Source organism: Mesoplodon mirus (genome assembly GCF_964341445.2).
Source record: "Mesoplodon mirus genome assembly, chromosome: 1".
Lineage (NCBI taxonomy): Eukaryota > Metazoa > Chordata > Mammalia > Artiodactyla > Ziphiidae > Mesoplodon > Mesoplodon mirus.
The window spans coordinates 146,651,555-146,672,442 of record NC_138976.1 but is presented as its reverse complement, the minus strand read 5'-3'; positions in this window follow the sequence as shown (position 1 = coordinate 146,672,442).

Sequence of the window (20,888 nt, the reverse complement as noted above, 5' to 3'; positions counted from 1 at the left end):
TCCCTCTAGAGGCAGGGGACTCAGACAGGGCTGCTTTGCGGCCCCCGATCTGGGGCAGGGGAAGTGGGCGGCCTGTGGCCCGGGCAGGAGCCTCTCCGCGTGTGTCCCAGGGACCCACCTGCCTGCGAGCCTCGGTCACCTGGCAGGAAGCTATGATGCCCAGACCTATGCTTAGCTGTGCAGCGAGGTGTACTGCGCAGACAGGTTCCACACACACTTCAAGTAAGAGGGCGGCCTGAGTGGAAAGGTGAGAGTTTGGGCAGCTGTGCAGACAAAGAAAGCGCCCTTTGGCCTGGGCCTAAATGCTTGTGACACTCCACTGGGCCTGCCGGGCTCTGAGGGCCCTTCCCTGGGCCCCCTGCTCCCCTGCCCTTTGTTCAGTCACAGCAGAGATGGCCACACCCACTCCCTCAGTGAGGGCAGTGTTCCAACCTCCCTCAGCCCTGCCCCCTCTCCGCAGTTTACCATGGACGACAGAGGCTGCATTCTGAGGCCAGGGCGTTCCGAGAATGCCAAGGGCAGACATGATGACCTTAAATGATTTCCTCTTGTGTCAGTTTTGGTAAACTTTAGGAGCTAGGAAATGGTCCACTTGACAGAAATGTTCAAATTTACTGGCATTTCATATATTCTCTGCTCTAACATTGTCCTGACTCTTTCTGTATATTCTTTACTTATGTTTTGGTTTTCCTGAATCAAAGTGTGTCTTTTAAATCTTTTCAAAGAAGATTCTTTGGACTTACTAAATCATCTGAATTTTATACGTTTTCTGTTGTATTAACTTCTGCTCATATCTTTATTTAACTTTTTTCTATGTTCTCAGGGTTTATTGTTTTCATCTTCTGATGTCAATTAAAACACTTGGTTATTCATTTTAATAAATCTTTTTACTTATAAAGATTTGAACTTTTGAAGATTCCAGCTTACTTGTACGTTTCTAAGGGTCAGGTCCTCTCCACTGTTGCCGGCCTAAGGCTTAGTTCACCATATAGCAATGTATATACTGACCTATTTTCCCCTCGACTTTCTGTGATCCACTACATCTCACCTTTCTCTGCAGACAAGCCATTTGAAATACCCTTAACTTATTTCACAGCCAGTAAGGCTTTGAAATAATGTTTATTTTTTAGAGAAATCTTCTTATATAATTAGGCAGAAAATCTGACCTGCCATAGTTTTCAAAACAGCATAATTTCACTCTTCTCAATGATTAATCTGTTGTATTACACAACCTTTGTGTATTTAGCTTTATCAATGACATGTCCTTTAAAAATGTTTTAGAGATCCTACCAGTCTTTGAAAACATCCTCGTGCCTTGTTTCAGTTCCAGTTTTATGTATATTTTCTGCCTTGCACCGGATTATTCCTACATCTGATGGATGGCCTTGGGAATCTAATACTGGTATTGATTGTTTTGGCTGATTGTCTCCCCTTGTAGCTGCTTTCTTCATTATTGTGTAAATTTAGATCATGAGCTCATGTTTAGCTAAACAGCTGACCTTGTAAGAGGCTTAGGTGTGAACGCTCGTAAGTTTCAGCAGAAAGTCGGCAATGAATTATTTGTGTCCCTCCAATGAGTGGCCCACAAGGACCCCGTTTTCTACAAGTGTTGGTCCAATACTCCCTCTAGAGGCAGGGGACTCAGACAGGGCTGCTTTGCGGCCCCCGATCTGGGGCAGGGGCAGTGGGGGGCCTGTGGCCCGGGCAGGAGCCTCTCCGCGTGTGTCCCAGGGACACATCTGCCTGCGAGCCTCGGTCACCTGCCAGAAAGTTACGATGCCCAGACCTATGCTTAGCTGTGCCGCGAGGTGTACTGCGCCGACAGGTTCCACACACACTTCATGTAAGAGGGCGGCCTGAGTGGAAAGGTGAGAGTTTGGGCAGTTGTGCAGACAAAGAAAGCGCCCTTTGGCCTGGGCCTAAATGCTTGTGACACTCCACTGGGCCTGCCGGGCTCTGAGGGCCCTGCCCTGGGCCCCCTGCTCCCCTGGCCTTTGTTCAGTCACAGCAGAGATGGCCACACCCACTCCCTCAGTGAGGGCAGTGTTCCAACCTCCCTCAGCCCCGCCCCCTCTCCGCAGGTTACCATGGACTACAGAGGCTGCATTCTGAGGCAAGGGCTTTCCGAGAATGCCAAGGGCAGACATGATGACCTTAAATGATTTCCTCTTGTGTCAGTTTTGGTAAACTTTAGGAGCTAGGAAATGGTCCACTTTCCAGAAATGTTCAAATTTACTGGCATTTCATATATTCTCTGCTCTAACATTGTCCTGACTCTTTCTGTATATTCTTTACTTATGTTTTTGTTTTCCTTAATCAAAGTGTGTCTTTTAAATCTTTTCAAAGAAGATTCTTTGGACTTACTAAATCATCTGAATTCTATACGTTTTCTGTTGTATTAACTTCTGCTCATATCTTTATTTATCTTTTTTCTATGTTCTCAGGGTTTATTGTTTTCATCTTCTGATGTCAATTAAAACACTTGGATATTCATTTTAATAAATCTTTTTACTTATAAAGATTTGAACTTTTGAAGATTCCAGCTTACTTGTACGTTTCTAAGGGTCAGGTCCTCTCCACTGTTGCCGGCCTAAGGCTTAGTTCAGCATATAGCAATGTATATACTGACCTATTTTCCCCTCGACTTTCTGTGATTCCCTACATCTCACCTTTCTTTGCAGACAAGCCATTTGAAATACCCTTAACTTATTTCACAGCCAATAAGGCTTTGAAATAATGTTTATTTTTTAGAGAAATCTTCTTATATAATTAGGCAGAAAATCTGACCTGCCATAGTTTTCAAAACAGCATAATTTCACTCTTCTCAATGATTAATCTGTTGTATTACACAACCTTTGTGTATTTACCTTTATCAATGACATGTCCTTTAAAAATGTTTTAGAGATCCTACCAGTCTTTGAATACATCCTCGTGCCTTGTTTCCGTTCCAGTTTTATATATATTTTCTGCCTTGCACCCGATTATTCCTACATCTGATGGATGGCCTTGGGAATCTAATTCTGGTATTGATTGTTTTGGCTGATTGTCTCCCCTTGTAGCTGCTTTCTTCATTATTGTGTAAATTTAGATCATGAGCTCATGTTTAGCTAAACAGCTGACCTTGTAAGAGGCTTAGGTGTGAATGCTCGTAAGTTTCAGCAGAAAGTCGGCAAAGATTTATTTGTGTCCCTCCAATGAGTGGCCCGCAATGACCCCGTTTTCTACAAGTGTTGGTCCAATACTCCCTCTAGAGGCAGGGGACTCAGACAGGGCTGCTTTGCGGCCCCTGATCTGGGGCAGGGGAAGTGGGCGGCCTGTGGCCCGGGCAGGAGCCTCTCCGCGTGTGTCCCAGGGACCCACCTGCCTGCGAGCCTCGGTCACCTGGCAGGAAGCTATGATGCCCAGACCTATGCTTAGCTGTGCAGCGAGGTGTACTGCGCGGACAGGTTCCACACACACTTCAAGTAAGAGGGCGGCCTGAGTGGAAAGGTGAGAGTTTGGGCAGCTGTGCAGACAAAGAAAGCGCCCTTTGGCCTGGGCCTAAATGCTTGTGACACTCCACTGGGCCTGCCGGGCTCTGAGGGCCCTTCCCTGGGCCCCCTGCTCCCCTGCCCTTTGTTCAGTCACAGCAGAGATGGCCACACTCACTCATTCAGTGAGGGCAGTGTTCCAACCTCCCTCATCCCGCCCCCTCTCCGCAGTTTACCATGGACTACAGAGGCTGCATTCTGAGGCCAGGGCGTTCCGAGAATGCCAAGGGCAGACATGATGACCTTAAATGATTTCCTCTTGTGTCAGTTTTGGTAAACTTTAGGAGCTAGGAAATGGTCCACTTTCCAGAAATATTCAAATTTACTGGCATTTCATATATTCTCTGCTCTAACATTGTCCTGACTCTTTCTGTATATTCTTTACTTATGTTTTGGTTTTCCTTAATCAAAGTGTGTCTTTTAAATCTTTTCAAAGAAGATTCTTTGGACTTACTAAATCACCTGAATTTTATACGTTTTCTGTTGTATTAAGTTCTGCTCATATCTTTATTTAACTTTTTTCTATGTTCTCAGGGTTTATTGTTTTCATCTTCTGATGTCAATTAAAACACTTGGTTATTCATTTTAATAAATCTTTTTACTTATAAAGATTTGAACTTTTGAAGATTCCAGCTTACTTGTACGTTTCTAAGGGTCAGGTCCTCTCCACTGTTGCCGGCCTAAGGCTTAGTTCACCATATAGCAATGTATATATTGACCTATTTTCCCCTCGACTTTCTGTGATCCACTACATCTCACCTTTCTTTGCAGACAAGCCATTTGAAATACACTTAACTTATTTCACAGCCAATAAGGCTTTGAAATAATGTGTATTTTTTAGAGAAATCTTCTTATATAATTAGGCAGAAAATCTGACCTGCCATAGTTTTCAAAACAGCATAATTTCACTCTTCTCAATGATTAATCTGTTGTATTACACAACCTTTGTGTATTTAGCTTTATCAATGACATGATCTTTAAAAATGTTTTAGAGATCCTACCAATCTTTGAAAACATCCTCGTGCCTTGTTTCAGTTCCAGTTTTATATATATTTTCTGCCTTGCACCCGATTATTCCTACATCTGATGGATGGCCTTGGGAATCTAATTCTGGTATGGATTGTTTTGGCTGATTGTTTCCCCTTATAGCTGCTTTCTTCATTATTGTGTAAATTTAGATCATGAGCTCATGTTTAGCTAAACAGCTGACCTTGTAAGAGGCTTAGGTGTGAATGCTCGTAAGTTTCAGCAGAAAGTCGGCAAAGATTTATTTGTGTCCCTCCAATGAGTGGCCCGCAAGGACCCCGTTTTCTACAAGTGTTGGTCCAATACTCCCTCTAGAGGCAGGGGACTCAGACAGGGCTGCTTTGCGGCCCCCGATCTGGGGCAGGGGAAGTGGGCGGCCTGTGGCCCGGGCAGGAGCCTCTCCGCGTGTGTCCCAGGGACCCACCTGCCTGCGAGCCTCGGTCACCTGGCAGGAAGCTATGATGCCCAGACCTATGCTTAGCTGTGCAGCGAGGTGTACTGCGCGGACAGGTTCCACACACACTTCAAGTAAGAGGGCGGCCTGAGTGGAAAGGTGAGAGTTTGGGCAGCTGTGCAGACAAAGAAAGCCCCCTTTGGCCTGGGCCTAAATGCTTGTGACACTCCACTGGGCCTGCCGGGCTCTGAGGGCCCTTCCCTGGGCCCCCTGCTCCCCTGCCCTTTGTTCAGTCACAGCAGAGATGGCCACACTCACTCCCTCAGTGAGGGCAGTGTTCCAACCTCCCTCAGCCCCGCCCCCTCTCCGCAGTTTACCATGGACTACAGAGGCTGCATTCTGAGGCCAGGGCGTTCCGAGAATGCCAAGGGCAGACATGATGACCTTAAATGATTTCCTCTTGTGTCAGTTTTGGTAAACTTTAGGAGCTAGGAAATGGTCCACTTTCCAGAAATGTTCAAATTTACTGGCATTTCATATATTCTCTGCTCTAACATTGTCCTGACTCTTTCTGTATATTCTTTACTTATGTTTTTGTTTTCCTTAATCAAAGTGTGTCTTTTAAATCTTTTCAAAGAAGATTCTTTGGACTTACTAAATCATCTGAATTTTATACGTTTTCTGTTGTATTAACTTCTGCTCATATCTTTATTTAACTTTTTTCTATGTTCTCAGGGTTTATTGTTTTCATCTTCTGATGTCAATTAAAACACTTGGTTATTCATTTTAATAAATCTTTTTACTTATAAAGATTTGAACTTTTGAAGATTCCAGCTTACTTGTACGTTTCTAAGGGTCAGGTCCTCTCCACTGTTGCCGGCCTAAGGCTTAGTTCACCATATAGCAATGTATATACTGACCTATTTTCCCCTCGACTTTCTGTGATCCACTATATCTCACCTTTCTCTGCAGACAAGCCTTTTGAAATACCCTTAACTTATTTCACAGCCAATAAGGCTTTGAAATAATGTGTATTTTTTAGAGAAATCTTCTTATATAATTAGGCAGAAAAACTGAAGTGCCATAGTTTTCAAAACAGCATAATTTCACTCTTCTCAATGATTAATCTGTTGTATTACACAACCTTTGTGTATTTAGCTTTATCAATGACATGTCCTTTAAAAATGTTTTAGAGATCCTACCAGTCATTGAAAACATCCTCGTGCCTTGTTTCAGTTCCAGTTTTATGTATATTTTCTGCCTTGCACCGGATTATTCCTACATCTGATGGATGGCCTTGGGAATCTAATACTGGTATTGATTGTTTTGGCTGATTGTCTCCCCTTGTAGCTGCTTTCTTCATTATTGTGTAAATTTAGATCATGAGCTCATGTTTAGCTAAACAGCTGACCTTGTAAGAGGCTTAGGTGTGAACGCTCGTAAGTTTCAGCAGAAAGTCAGCAAAGATTTATTTGTGTCCCTCCAATGAGTGGCCCGCAGGGACCCCGTTTTCTACAAGTGTTGGTCCAATACTCCCTCTAGAGGCAGGGGACTCAGACAGGGCTGCTTTGCCGCCACCGATCTGGGGCAGGGGCAGTGGGCGGCCTGTGGCCCGGGCAGGAACCTCTCCGCGTGTGTCCCAGGGACCCATCTGCCTGCGAGCCTCGGTCACCTGGAAGGAAGCTACAATGCCCAGACCTATGCTTAGCTGTGCAGCGAGGTGTACTGCGCAGACAGGTTCCACACACACTTCAAGTAAGAGGGCGGCCTGAGTGGAAAGGTGAGAGTTTGGGCAGCTGTGCAGACAAAGAAAGCGCCCTTTGGCCTGGGCCTAAATGCTTGTGACACTCCACTGGCCCTGCCGGGCTCTGAGGGCCCTGCCCTGGGCCCCCTGCTCCCCTGCCCTTTGTTCAGTCACAGCAGAGATGGCCACACCCACTCCCTCAGTGAGGGCAGTGTTCCAAACTCCCTCAGCCCCGCCCCCTCTCCGCAGGTTACCATGGACTACAGAGGCTGCATTCTGAGGCAAGGGCTTTCCGAGAATGCAAAGGGCAGACATGATGACCTTAAATTATTTCCTCTTGTGTCAGTGTTGGTAAACTTTAGGAGCTAGGAAATGGTCCACTTTACAGAAATGTTCAAATTTACTGGCATTTCTTATATTCTCTGCTCTAACATTGTCCTGACTCTTTCTGTATATTCTTTACTTATGTTTTGGTTTTCCTTAATCAAAGTGTGTCTTTTAAATCTTTTCAAAGAAAATTCTTTGGACTTACTAAATCACCTGAATTTTATACGTTTTCTGTTGTATTAAGTTCTGCTCATATCTTTATTTATCTTTTCTCTATGTTCTCAGGGTTTATTGTTTTCATCTTCTGATGTCAATTAAAACACTTGGTTATTCATTTTAGTAAATCTTTTTACTTATAAAGATTTGAACTTTTGAAGATTCCAGCTTACTTGTACGTGTCTAAGGGTCAGGTTCTCTCCATTGTTGCTGGCCTAAGGCTTAGTTCACCATACAGCAATGTATATATTGACCTATTTTCCCCTCGACTTTCTGTGATTCCCTACATCTCACCTTTCTTTGCAGACAAGCCATTTGAAATACCCTTAACTTATTTCACAGCCAATAAGTCTTTGAAATAATGTGTATTTTTTAGAGAAATCTTCTTATATAATTAGGCAGAAAATCTGACCTGCCATAGTTTTCAAAACAGCATAATTTCACTCTTCTCAATGATTAATCTGTTGTATTACACCACCTTGGAGTATTTAGCTTTATCAATGACATGTCCTTGAAAAATGTTTTAGAGATCCTACCAGTCTTTGAAAACAACCTTGTGCCTTGTTTCAGTTCCAGTTTTATGTATATTTTCTGCCTTGCACCCGATTATTCCTACATCTGATGGATGGCCTTGGGAATCTAATTCTGGTATTGATGGTTTTGGCTTATTGTCTCCCCTTATAGCTGCTTTCTTCAATATTGTGTAAATTTAGATCATGAGCTCATGTTTAGCTAAACAGCTGACCTTGTAACAGGCTTAGGTGTGAACGCTCGTAAGTTTCAGCAGAAAGTCGGCAAAGATTTATTTGTGTCCCTCCAATGAGTGTCCCGCAAGGACCCTGTTTTCTACAAGTGTTGGTCCAATACTCCCTCTAGAGGCAGGGTACTCAGGCAGGGCTGCTTTGCAGCCCCCGATCTGGGGCAGGGGCAGTGGGCGGCGTGTGACCCGGGCAGGAGCCCCTCCGCGTGTGTCCCAGGGACCCATCTGCCGGCAAACTTCGGTCACCTGGCAGGAAGCTACGATGCCCAGACTTATGCTTAGCTGTGCAGCGCGGTATACTGCACGGACACGTTCCACACACTCTTCAAGTAAGAGGGCGGCCTGAGTGGAAAGGTGAGAGTTTGGGCAGCTGTGCAGACAAAGAAGGCGCCCTTTGGCCTGGGCCTAAAAGCTTGTGACACTCCACTGGGCCTGCCGGGCTCTGAGGGCCCTGCCCTGGGCCCCCTGCTCCCCTGCCCTTTGTTCAGTCACAGCAGAGATGGCCACACCCACTCCCTCAGTGTGGGCAGTGTTCCAACCTCCCTCAGCCCCGCCCCCTCTCCGCAGGTTACCATGGACTACAGAGGCTGCATTCTGAGGCCAGGGCGTTCCGAGAATGCCAAGGGCAGACATGATGACCTTAAATGATTTCCTCTTGTGTCAGTGTTGGTAAACTTTAGGAGCTAGGAAATGGTCCACTTTCCAGAAATGTTCAAATTTACTGGCATTTCATATATTCTCTGCTCTAACATTGTCCTGACTCTTTCTGTATATTCTTTACTTATGTTTTGGTTTTCCTTAATCAAAGTGTGTCTTTTAAATCTTTTCAAAGAAGATTCTTTGGACTCACTAAATCACCTCAATTTTATACGTTTTCTGTTGTATTAAGTTCTGCTCATATCTTTATTTATCTTTTCTCTATATTCTCAGGGTTTATTGTTTTCATCTTCTGATGTCAATTAAAACACTTGGTTATTCATTTTAATAAATCTTTTTTCTTATAAAGATTTGAACTTTTGAAGATTCCAGCTTACTTGTACGTGTCTAAGGGTCAGGTCCTCTCCATTGTTGCTGGCCTAAGGCTTAGTACACCATACAGCAATGTATATATTGACCTATTTTCCCCTCGACTTTCTGTGATTCCCTACATCTCACCTTTCTTTGCAGACAAGCCATTTGAAATACCCTTAACTTATTTCACAGCCAAGAAGTCTTTGAAATAATGTGTATTTTTTAGAGAAATCTTCTTATATAATTAGGCAGAAAATCTGACCTTCCATAGTTTACAAAACAGCATAATTTCACTCTTCTCAATGATTAATCTGTTGTATTACACAACCTTGGAGTATTTAGCTTTATCAATGACATGTCCTTGAAAAATGTTTTAGAGATCCTACCAGTCTTTGAAAACATCCTTGTGCCTTGTTTCAGTTCCAGTTTTAGGTATATTTTCTGCCTTGCACCCGATTATTCCTACATCTGATGGATGGCCTTGGGAATCTAATTCTGGTATTGATGGTTTTGGCTGATTGTCTCCCCTTGTAGCTGCTTTCTTCATTATTGTGTAAATTTAGATCATGAGCTCATGTTTAGCTAAACAGCTGACCTTGTAAGAGGCTTAGGTGTGAACGCTCGTAAGTTTCAGCAGAAAGTCGGCAATGATTTATTTGTGTCCCTCCAATGAGTGGCCCGCAAGGACCCCGTTTTCTACAAGTGTTGGTCCAATACTCCCTCTAGAGGCAGGGGACTCAGACAGGGCAGTTTGCGGCCCCCGATCTGGGGCAGGGGCAGTGGGCGGCCTGTGACCCGGGCAGGAGCCCCTCCGCGTGTGTCCCAGGGACCCATCTGCCTGCGAACTTCGGTCACCTGGCAGGAAGCTACGATGCCCAGAACTATGCTTAGCTGTGCAGCGCGGTGTACTGCACGGACACGTTCCACACACACTTCAAGTAAGAGGGCGGCCTGAGTGGAAAGGTGAGAGTTTGGGCAGCTGTGGAGACAAAGAAGGTGCCTTTTGGCCTGGGCCTAAAAACTTGTGACACTCCACTGGGCCTGCCGGGCTCTGAGGGCCCTGCCCTGGGCCCCATGCACCCCTGCCCTTTGTTCAGTCACAGCAGAGATGGCCACACCCACTCCCTCAGTGAGGGCAGTGTTCCAACCTCCCTCAGGCCTGCCCCCTCTCCGCAGGTTACCATGGACTACAGAGGCTGCATTCTGAGGCCAGGGCGTTCCGAGAATGCCAAGGGCAGACATGATGACCTTAAATGATTTCCTCTTGTGTCAGTGTTGGTAAACTATAGGAGCTAGGAAATGGTCCACTTTACAGAAATGTTCAAATTTACTGGCATTTCATATATTGTCTGCTGTAACATTGTCCTGACTCTTTCTGTATATTCTTTACTTATGTTTTGGTTTTCATTAATCAAAGTGTGTCTTTTAAATCTTTTCAAAGAAGATTCTTTGGACTTACTAAATCACCTCATTTTATACGTTTTCTGTTGTATTAAGTTCTGCTCATATCTTTATTTATCTTTTCTCTATGTTCTCAGGGTTTATTGTTTTCATCTTCTGATGTCAATTAAAACACTTGGTTATTCATTTTAATAAATCTTTTTACTTATAAAGATTTGAACTTTTGAAGATTCCAGCTTACTTGTACGTGTCTAAGGGTCAGGTCCTCTCCATTGTTGCTGGCCTAAGGCTTAGTTCACCATACAGCAATGTATATATTGACCAATTTTCCCCTCGACTTTCTGTGATTCCCTACATTTCACCTTTCTTTGCAGACAAGCCATTTGAAATACCCTTAACTTATTTCACAGCCAATAAGGCTTTGAAATAATGTGTATTTTTTAGAGAAATCTTCTTATATAATTAGGCAGAAAATCTGACCTGCCATAGTTTTCAAAACAGCATAATTTCACTCTTCTCAATGAATAAACTGTCGTATTACACAACCTTGGAGTATTTAGATTTATCAATGACATGTCCTTGAAAAATGTTTTAGAGATCCTACCAGTCTTTGAAAACATCCTTGTGCCTTGTTTCAGTTCCAGTTTTATGTATATTTTCTGCCTTGCACCCGATTATTCCTTCATCTGATGGATGGCCTTGGGAATCTAATTCTGGTATTGATGGTTTTGGCTGATTGTCTCCCCTTCTAGCTGCTTTCTTCAATATTGTGTAAATTTAGATCATGAGCTCATGTTTAGCTAAACAGCTGACCTTGTAAGAGGCTTAGGTGTGAACGCTCGTAAGTTTCAGCAGAAAGTCGGCAAAGATTTATTTGTGTCCCTCCCATGAGTGGCCCGCAAGGACCCCATTTTCTACATGTGTTGGTCCAATACTCCCTCTAGAGGCAAGGGACTCAGACAGGGCTGCTTTGCGGCCCCCGATCTGGGGCAGGGGAAGTGGGCGGCCTGTGGCCCGGGAAGAAGCCTCTCCGCGGGTGTCCCAGGGACCCATCTGCCTGCGAACTTCGGGCACCTGGCAGGAAGCTACGATGCCCAGACCTATGCTTAGCTGTGCAGCGCGGTATACTGAGCGGACACGTTCCACACACACTTCAAGTAAGAGGGCGGCCTGAGTGGAAAGGTGAGAGTTTGGGCAGCTGTGCAGACAAAGAAGGCGCCCTTTGGCCTGGGCCTAAAAGCTTGTGACACTCCACTGGGCCTGCCTGGCTCTGAGGGCCCTTCCCTGGGCCCCCTGCTCCCCTGCCCTTTGTTCAGTCACAGCAGAGATTGCCACACCCACTCCCTCAGTGAGGGCAGTGTTCTAACCTCCCTCAGCCCTGCCCCCACTCCGCAGGTTACCATGGACTACAGAGGCTGCATTCTGAGGCCAGGGCATTCCAAGGATACCAAGGGAAGACATTATGACCTTAAATGATTTCCTCTTGTGTCAGTGTTGGTAAACTTTAGGAGCTAGGAAATGGTCCACTTTACAGAAATGTTCAAATTTACTGGCATTTCATATATTCTCTGCTCTAACATTGTCCTGACTCTTTCTGTATATTCTTTACTTATGTTTTGGTTTTCCTTAATCAAAGTGTGTCTTTTAAATCTTTTCAAAGAAGCTTCTTTGGACTTACTAAATCACCTGAATTTTATACGTTTTCTGTTGTATTAATTTCTGCTCATATCTTTATTTATCTTTTCTCTATGTTCTCAGGGTTTATTGTTTTCATCTTCTGATGTCAATTAAAACACTTGGTTATTCATTTTAGTAAATCTTTTTACTTATAAAGATTTGAACTTTTGAAGATTCCAGCTTACTTGTACGTGTCTAAGGGTCAGGTCCTCTCCATTGTTGCTGGCCTAAGGCTTAGTTCACCATACAGCAATGTATATATTGACCTATTTTCCCCTCGACTTTCTGTGATTCCCTACATCTCACCTTTCTTTGCAGACAAGCCATTTGAAATACCCTTAACTTATTTCACAGCCAATAAGTCTTTGAAATAATGTGTATTTTTTAGAGAAATCTTCTTATATAATTAGGCAGAAAATCTGACCTGCCATAGTTTTCAAAACAGCATAATTTCACTCTTCTCAATGATTAATCTATTGTATTACACCACCTTGGAGTATTTAGCTTTATCAATGACATGTCCTTGAAAAAGGTTTTAGAGATCCTACCAGTCTTTGAAAACAACCTTGTGCCTTGTTTCAGTTCCAGTTTTATGTATATTTTCTGCCTTGCACCCGATTATTCCTACATCTGATGGATGGCCTTGGGAATCTAATTCTGGTATTGATGGTTTTGGCTGATTGTCTCCCCTTATAGCTGCTTTCTTCAATATTGTGTAAATTTAGATCATGAGCTCATGTTTAGCTAAACAGCTGACCTTGTAAGAGGCTTAGGTGTGAACGCTCGTAAGTTTCAGCAGAAAGTCGGCAAAGATTTATTTGTGTCCCTCCAATGAGTGTCCCGCAAGGACCCTGTTTTCTACAAGTGTTGGTCCAATACTCCCTCTAGAGGCAGGGTACTCAGACAGGGCTGCTTTGCGACACCGATCTGGGGCAGGGGCAGTGGGCGGCGTGTGACCCGGGCAGGAGCCCCTCCGCGTGTGTCCCAGGGACCCATCTGCCTGCAAACTTCGGTCACCTGGCAGGAAGCTACGATGCCCAGACTTATGCTTAGCTGTGCAGCGCGGTATACTGCACGGACACGTTCCACACACTCTTCAAGTAAGAGGGCGGCCTGAGTGGAAAGGTGAGAGTTTGGGCAGCTGTGCAGACAAAGAAGGCGCCCTTTGGCCTGTGCCTAAAAGCTTGTGACACTCCACTGGGCCTGCCGGGCTCTGAGGGCCATGCCCTGTGCCCCCTGCTCCCCTGCCCTTTGTTCAGTCACAGCAGAGATGGCCACACCCACTCCCTCAGTGAGGGCAGTGTTCCAAACTCCCTCAGCCCCGCCCCCTCTCCGCAGGTTACCATGGACTACACTGGCTGCATTCTGAGGCCAGGGCGATCCGAGAATGCCAAGGGCAGACATGATGACCTTAAATGATTTCCTCTTGTGTCAGTGTTGGTAAACTTTAGGAGCTAGGAAATGGTCCACTTTACAGAAATGTTCAAATTTACTGGCATTTCATATATTGTCTGCTCTAACATTGTCCTGACTCTTTCTGTATATTCTTTACTTATGTTTTGGTTTTCCTTAATCAAAGTGTGTCTTTTAAATCTTTTCAAAGAAGATTCTTTGGACTTACTAAATCACCTCAATTTTATACGTTTTCTGTTGTATTAAGTTCTGCTCATATCTTTATTTATCTTTTCTCTATGTTCTCAGGGTTTACTGTTTTCATCTTCTGATGTCAATTAAAACACTTGGTTATTCATTTTAATAAATCTTTTTACTTATAAAGATTTGAACTTTTGAAGATTCCAGCTTACTTGTACGTGTCTAAGGGTCAGGTCCTCACCATTGTTGCTGGCCTTAGGCTTAGTTCACCATACAGCAATGTATATATTGACCTATTTTCCCCTCGACTTTCTGTGATTCCCTACATCTCACCTTTCTTGGCAGACAAGCCATTTGAAATACCCTTAACTTATTTCACAGCCAATAAGTCTTTGAAATAATGTGTATTTTTTAGAGAAATCTTCTTATATAATTAGGCAGAAAATCTGACCTGCCATAGTTTTCAAAACAGCATAATTTCACTCTTCTCAATGATTAATCTGTTGTATTACACAACCTTGGAGTATTTAGCTTTATCAATGACATGTCCTTGAAAAATGTTTTAGAGATCCTACCAGTCTTTGAAAACATCCTTGTGCCTTGTTTCAGTTCCAGTTTTATGTATATTTTCTGCCTTGCACCCGATTATTCCTACATCTGATGGATGGCCTTGGGAATCTAATTCTGGTATTGATGGTTTTGGCTGATTGTCTCCCCTTGTAGCTGCTTTCTTCAATATTGTGTAAATTTCGATTATGAGCTCATGTTTAGCTAAACAGCTGACCTTGTAAGAGGCTTAGGTGTGAACGCTCGTAAGTTTCAGCAGAAAGTCGGCAAAGATTTATTTGTGTCCCTCCAATGAGTGGCCCGCAAGGACCCTGTTTTCTACAAGTGTTGGACCAATACTCCTTCTAGAGGCAGGGGACTGAGACAGGGCTGCTTTGCGGCCCCCGATCTGGGGCAGGGGCAGTGGGCGGCCTGTGACCCGGGCAGGAGCCCCTCCGCGTGTGTCCCAGGGACCCATCTGCCTGCGAAATTCGGTCACCTGGCAGGAAGCTACAATGCCCAGACCTATGCTTAGCTGTGCAGCGCGGTATACTGCACAGACACGTTCCACACACACTTCAAGTAAGAGGGCGTCCTGAGGGGAAAAGTGAGAGTTTGGGCAGCTGTGAAAACAAAGAAGGCGCCCTTTGGCCTGGGCCTAAAAGCTTGTGACACTCCACTGGGCCTGCCGGACTCTGAGGGCCCTGCCCTGGGCCCCCTGCTCCCCTGCCCTTTGTTCAGTCACAGCAGAGATGGCCACACCCACTCCCTCAGTGAGGGCAGTGTTCCAACCTCCCTCAGCCCCGCCCCCTCTCCGCAGGTTACCATGGACTACAGAGGCTGCATTCTGAGGCCAGGGCGTTCCGAGAATGCCAAGGGCAGACATGATGACCTTAAATGATTTCCTCTTGTGTCTGTGTTGGTAAACTTTAGGAGCTAGGAAATGGTCCACTTTACAGAAATGTTCAAATTTACTGGCATTTCATATATTCTCTGCTCTAACATTGTCCTGACTCTTTCTGTATATTCTTTACTTATGTTTTGGTTTTCCTTAATCAAAGTGTGTCTTTTAATTCTTTTCAAAGAAGATTCTTTGGACTTACTAAATCACCTGAATTTTATACGTTTTCTGTTGTATTAAGTTCTGCTCATATCTTTATTTATCTTTTTTCTATATTCTCAGGGTTTATTGTTTTCATCTTCTGATGTCAATTAAAACACTTGGTTATTCATTTGAATAAATCTTTTTACTTATAAAGATTTGAACTTTTGAAGATTCCAGCTTACTTGTTCGTGTCTAAGGGATAGGTCCTCTCCATTGTTGCTGGCCTAAGGCTTAGTTCACCATACAGCAATGTATATATTGACCTATTTTCCCCTCGACTTTCTGTGATTCCCTACATCTCACCTTTCTTTGCAGACAAGCCATTTGAAATACCCTTAACTTATTTCACAGCCAATAAGTCTTTGAAATAATGTGTATTTTTTAGAGAAATCTTCTTATATAATTAGGCAGAAAATCTGACCTGCCATAGTTTTCAAAACAGCATAATTTCACTCTTCTCAATGATTAATCTATTGTATTACACCACCTTGGAGTATTTAGCTTTATCAATGACATGTCCTTGAAAAAGGTTTTAGAGATCCTACCAGTCTTTGAAAACAACCTTGTGCCTTGTTTCAGTTCCAGTTTTATGTATATTTTCTGCCTTGCACCCGATTATTCCTACATCTGATGGATGGCCTTGGGAATCTAATTCTGGTATTGATGGTTTTGGCTGATTGTCTCCCCTTATAGCTGCTTTCTTCAATATTGTGTAAATTTAGATCATGAGCTCATGTTTAGCTAAACAGCTGACCTTGTAAGAGGCTTAGGTGTGAACGCTCGTAAGTTTCAGCAGAAAGTCGGCAAAGATTTATTTGTGTCCCTCCAATGAGTGTCCCGCAAGGACCCTGTTTTCTACAAGTGTTGGTCCAATACTCCCTCTAGAGGCAGGGTACTCAGACAGGGCTGCTTTGCGACACCGATCTGGGGCAGGGGCAGTGGGCGGCGTGTGACCCGGGCAGGAGCCCCTCCGCGTGTGTCCCAGGGACCCATCTGCCTGCAAACTTCGGTCACCTGGCAGGAAGCTACGATGCCCAGACTTATGCTTAGCTGTGCAGCGCGGTATACTGCACGGACACGTTCCACACACTCTTCAAGTAAGAGGGCGGCCTGAGTGGAAAGGTGAGAGTTTGGGCAGCTGTGCAGACAAAGAAGGCGCCCTTTGGCCTGTGCCTAAAAGCTTGTGACACTCCACTGGGCCTGCCGGGCTCTGAGGGCCATGCCCTGTGCCCCCTGCTCCCCTGCCCTTTGTTCAGTCACAGCAGAGATGGCCACACCCACTCCCTCAGTGAGGGCAGTGTTCCAAACTCCCTCAGCCCCGCCCCCTCTCCGCAGGTTACCATGGACTACACTGGCTGCATTCTGAGGCCAGGGCGATCCGAGAATGCCAAGGGCAGACATGATGACCTTAAATGATTTCCTCTTGTGTCAGTGTTGGTAAACTTTAGGAGCTAGGAAATGGTCCACTTTACAGAAATGTTCAAATTTACTGGCATTTCATATATTGTCTGCTCTAACATTGTCCTGACTCTTTCTGTATATTCTTTACTTATGTTTTGGTTTTCCTTAATCAAAGTGTGTCTTTTAAATCTTTTCAAAGAAGATTCTTTGGACTTACTAAATCACCTCAATTTTATACGTTTTCTGTTGTATTAAGTTCTGCTCATATCTTTATTTATCTTTTCTCTATGTTCTCAGGGTTTACTGTTTTCATCTTCTGATGTCAATTAAAACACTTGGTTATTCATTTTAATAAATCTTTTTACTTATAAAGATTTGAACTTTTGAAGATTCCAGCTTACTTGTACGTGTCTAAGGGTCAGGTCCTCACCATTGTTGCTGGCCTTAGGCTTAGTTCACCATACAGCAATGTATATATTGACCTATTTTCCCCTCGACTTTCTGTGATTCCCTACATCTCACCTTTCTTGGCAGACAAGCCATTTGAAATACCCTTAACTTATTTCACAGCCAATAAGTCTTTGAAATAATGTGTATTTTTTAGAGAAATCTTCTTATATAATTAGGCAGAAAATCTGACCTGCCATAGTTTTCAAAACAGCATAATTTCACTCTTCTCAATGATTAATCTGTTGTATTACACAACCTTGGAGTATTTAGCTTTATCAATGACATGTCCTTGAAAAATGTTTTAGAGATCCTACCAGTCTTTGAAAACATCCTTGTGCCTTGTTTCAGTTCCAGTTTTATGTATATTTTCTGCCTTGCACCCGATTATTCCTACATCTGATGGATGGCCTTGGGAATCTAATTCTGGTATTGATGGTTTTGGCTGATTGTCTCCCCTTGTAGCTGCTTTCTTCAATATTGTGTAAATTTCGATTATGAGCTCATGTTTAGCTAAACAGCTGACCTTGTAAGAGGCTTAGGTGTGAACGCTCGTAAGTTTCAGCAGAAAGTCGGCAAAGATTTATTTGTGTCCCTCCAATGAGTGGCCCGCAAGGACCCTGTTTTCTACAAGTGTTGGACCAATACTCCTTCTAGAGGCAGGGGACTGAGACAGGGCTGCTTTGCGGCCCCCGATCTGGGGCAGGGGCAGTGGGCGGCCTGTGACCCGGGCAGGAGCCCCTCCGCGTGTGTCCCAGGGACCCATCTGCCTGCGAAATTCGGTCACCTGGCAGGAAGCTACAATGCCCAGACCTATGCTTAGCTGTGCAGCGCGGTACACTGCACAGACACGTTCCACACACACTTCAAGTAAGAGGGCGTCCTGAGGGGAAAAGTGAGAGTTTGGGCAGCTGTGAAAACAAAGAAGGCGCCCTTTGGCCTGGGCCTAAAAGCTTGTGACACTCCACTGGGCCTGCCGGGCTCTGAGGGCCCTGCCCTGGGCCCCCTGCTCCCCTGCCCTTTGTTCAGTCACAGCAGAGATGGCCACACCCACTCCCTCAGTGAGGGCAGTGTTCCAACCTCCCTCAGCCCCGCCCCCTCTCCGCAGGTTACCATGGACTACAGAGGCTGCATTCTGAGGCCAGGGCGTTCCGAGAATGCCAAGGGCAGACATGATGACCTTAAATGATTTCCTCTTGTGTCTGTGTTGGTAAACTTTAGGAGCTAGGAAATGGTCCACTTTACAGAAATGTTCAAATTTACTGGCATTTCATATATTCTCTGCTCTAACATTGTCCTGACTCTTTCTGTATATTCTTTACTTATGTTTTGGTTTTCCTTAATCAAAGTGTGTCTTTTAATTCTTTTCAAAGAAGATTCTTTGGACTTACTAAATCACCTGAATTTTATACGTTTTCTGTTGTATTAAGTTCTGCTCATATCTTTATTTATCTTTTTTCTATATTCTCAGGGTTTATTGTTTTCATCTTCTGATGTCAATTAAAACACTTGGTTATTCATTTGAATAAATCTTTTTACTTATAAAGATTTGAACTTTTGAAGATTCCAGCTTACTTGTTCGTGTCTAAGGGATAGGTCCTCTCCATTGTTGCTGGCCTAAGGCTTAGTTCACCATACAGCAATGTATATATTGACCTATTTTCCCCTCGACTTTCTGTGATTCCCTACATCTCACCTTTCTTTGCAGACAAGCCATTTGAAATACCCTTAACTTATTTCACAGCCAATAAGTCTTTGAAATAATGTGTATTTTTTAGAGAAATCTTCTTATATAATTAGGCAGAAAATCTGACCTGCCATAGTTTTCAAAACAGCATAATTTCACTCTTCTCAATGATTAATCTGTTGTATTACACAACCTTGGAGTATTTAGCTTTATCAATGACATGTCCTTGAAAAATGTTTTAGAGATCCTACCAGTCTTTGAAAACATCCTTGTGCCCTGTTTCTGTTCCAGTTTTATGTATATTTTCTGCCTTGCACCCGATTATTCCTACATCTGATGGATGGCCTTGGGAATCTAATTCTGGTATTGATGGTTTGGGCTGATTGTCTCCCCTTGTAGCTGCTTTCTTCAATATTGTGTAAATTTAGATCATGAGCTCATGTTTAGCTAAACAGCTGACCTTGTAAGGGGCTTAGGTGTGAACGCTCGTAAGTTTCAGCAGAAAGTCGGCAAAGAGTTATTTGTGTCCCTCCAATGAGTGGCCCGCAAACACCACGTTTTCTACAAGTGTTGGTCCAATACTCCCTCTAGAGGCAGGGGACTCAGACAGGGCTGCTTTGCGGCCCCCGATCTGGGGCAGGGGCAGTGGGCGGCCTGTGGTCCGGGCAGGAGCCTGGACACGCGGAGGCGTGTGTCCCAGGGACCCATCTGCCTGCGAACTTCGGTCACCTGGCAGGAAGCTACGATGCCCAGACCTATGCTTAGCTGTGCAGCGCGGTATACTGCACGGACACGTTCCACACACACTTCAAATAAGAGGGCGGCCTGTGTGGAAAGGTGAGAGTTTGGGCAGCTGTGCAGACAAAGAAGGCGCCCTTTGGCCTGGGCCTAAAAGCTTGTGACACTCCACTGGGCCTGCCGGGCTCTGAGGGCCCTGCCCTGGGCCCACTGCTCCCCTGCCCTTTGTTCAGTCACAGCAGAGATGGCCACACCCACTCCCTCAGTGAGGGCAGTGTTCCAACCTCCCTCAGCCCCGCCCCCTCTCCGCAGGTAACCATGGACTACAGAGGCTGCATTCTGAGGCCAGGGCGTTCCGAGAATGCCAAGGGCAGACATGATGACCTTAAATGATTTCCTCTTGTGTCAGTGTTGGTAAACTTTAGGAGCTAGGAAATGGTCCACTTGACAGAAATGTTCAAATTTACTGGCATTTCATATATTCTCTGCTCTAACATTGTCCTGACTCTTTCTGTATATTCTTTACTTATGTTTTGGTTTTCCTTAATCAAAGTGTGTCTTTTAAATCTTTTCAAAGAAAATTCTTTGGACTTACTAAATCACCTGAATTTTATACGTTTTCTGTTGTATTAAGTTCTGCTCATATCTTTATTTATCTTTTCTCTATGTTCTCAGGGTTTATTGTTTTCATCTTCTGATGTCAATTAAAACACTTGGTTATTCATTTTAATAAATCTTTTTACTTATAAAGATTTGAACTTTTGAAGATTCCAGCTTACTTGTACGTGTCTAAGGGTCAGGTCCTCTCCATTGTTGCTGGCCTAAGGCTTAGTTCACCATACAGCAATGTATATATTGACCTATTTTCCCCTCGACTTTCTGTGATTCCCTACATCTCACCTTTCTTGGCAGACAAGCCATTTGAAATACCCTTAACTTATTTCACAGCCAATAAGTCTTTGAAATAAAGTGTATTTTTTAGAGAAATCTTCTTATATAATTAGGCAGAAAATCTGACCTGCCATAGTTTTCAAAACAGCATAATTTCACTCTTCTCAATGATTAATCTGTTGTATTACACAACCTTGGAGTATTTAGCTTTATCAATGACATGTCCTTGAAAAATGTTTTAGAGATCCTACCAGTCTTTGAAAACATCCTTGTGCCTTGTTTCAGTTCCAGTTTTATGTATATTTTCTGCCTTGCACCCGATTATTCCTACATCTGATGGATGGCCTTGGGAATCTAATTCTGGTATTGATGGTTTTGGCTGATTGTCTCCCCT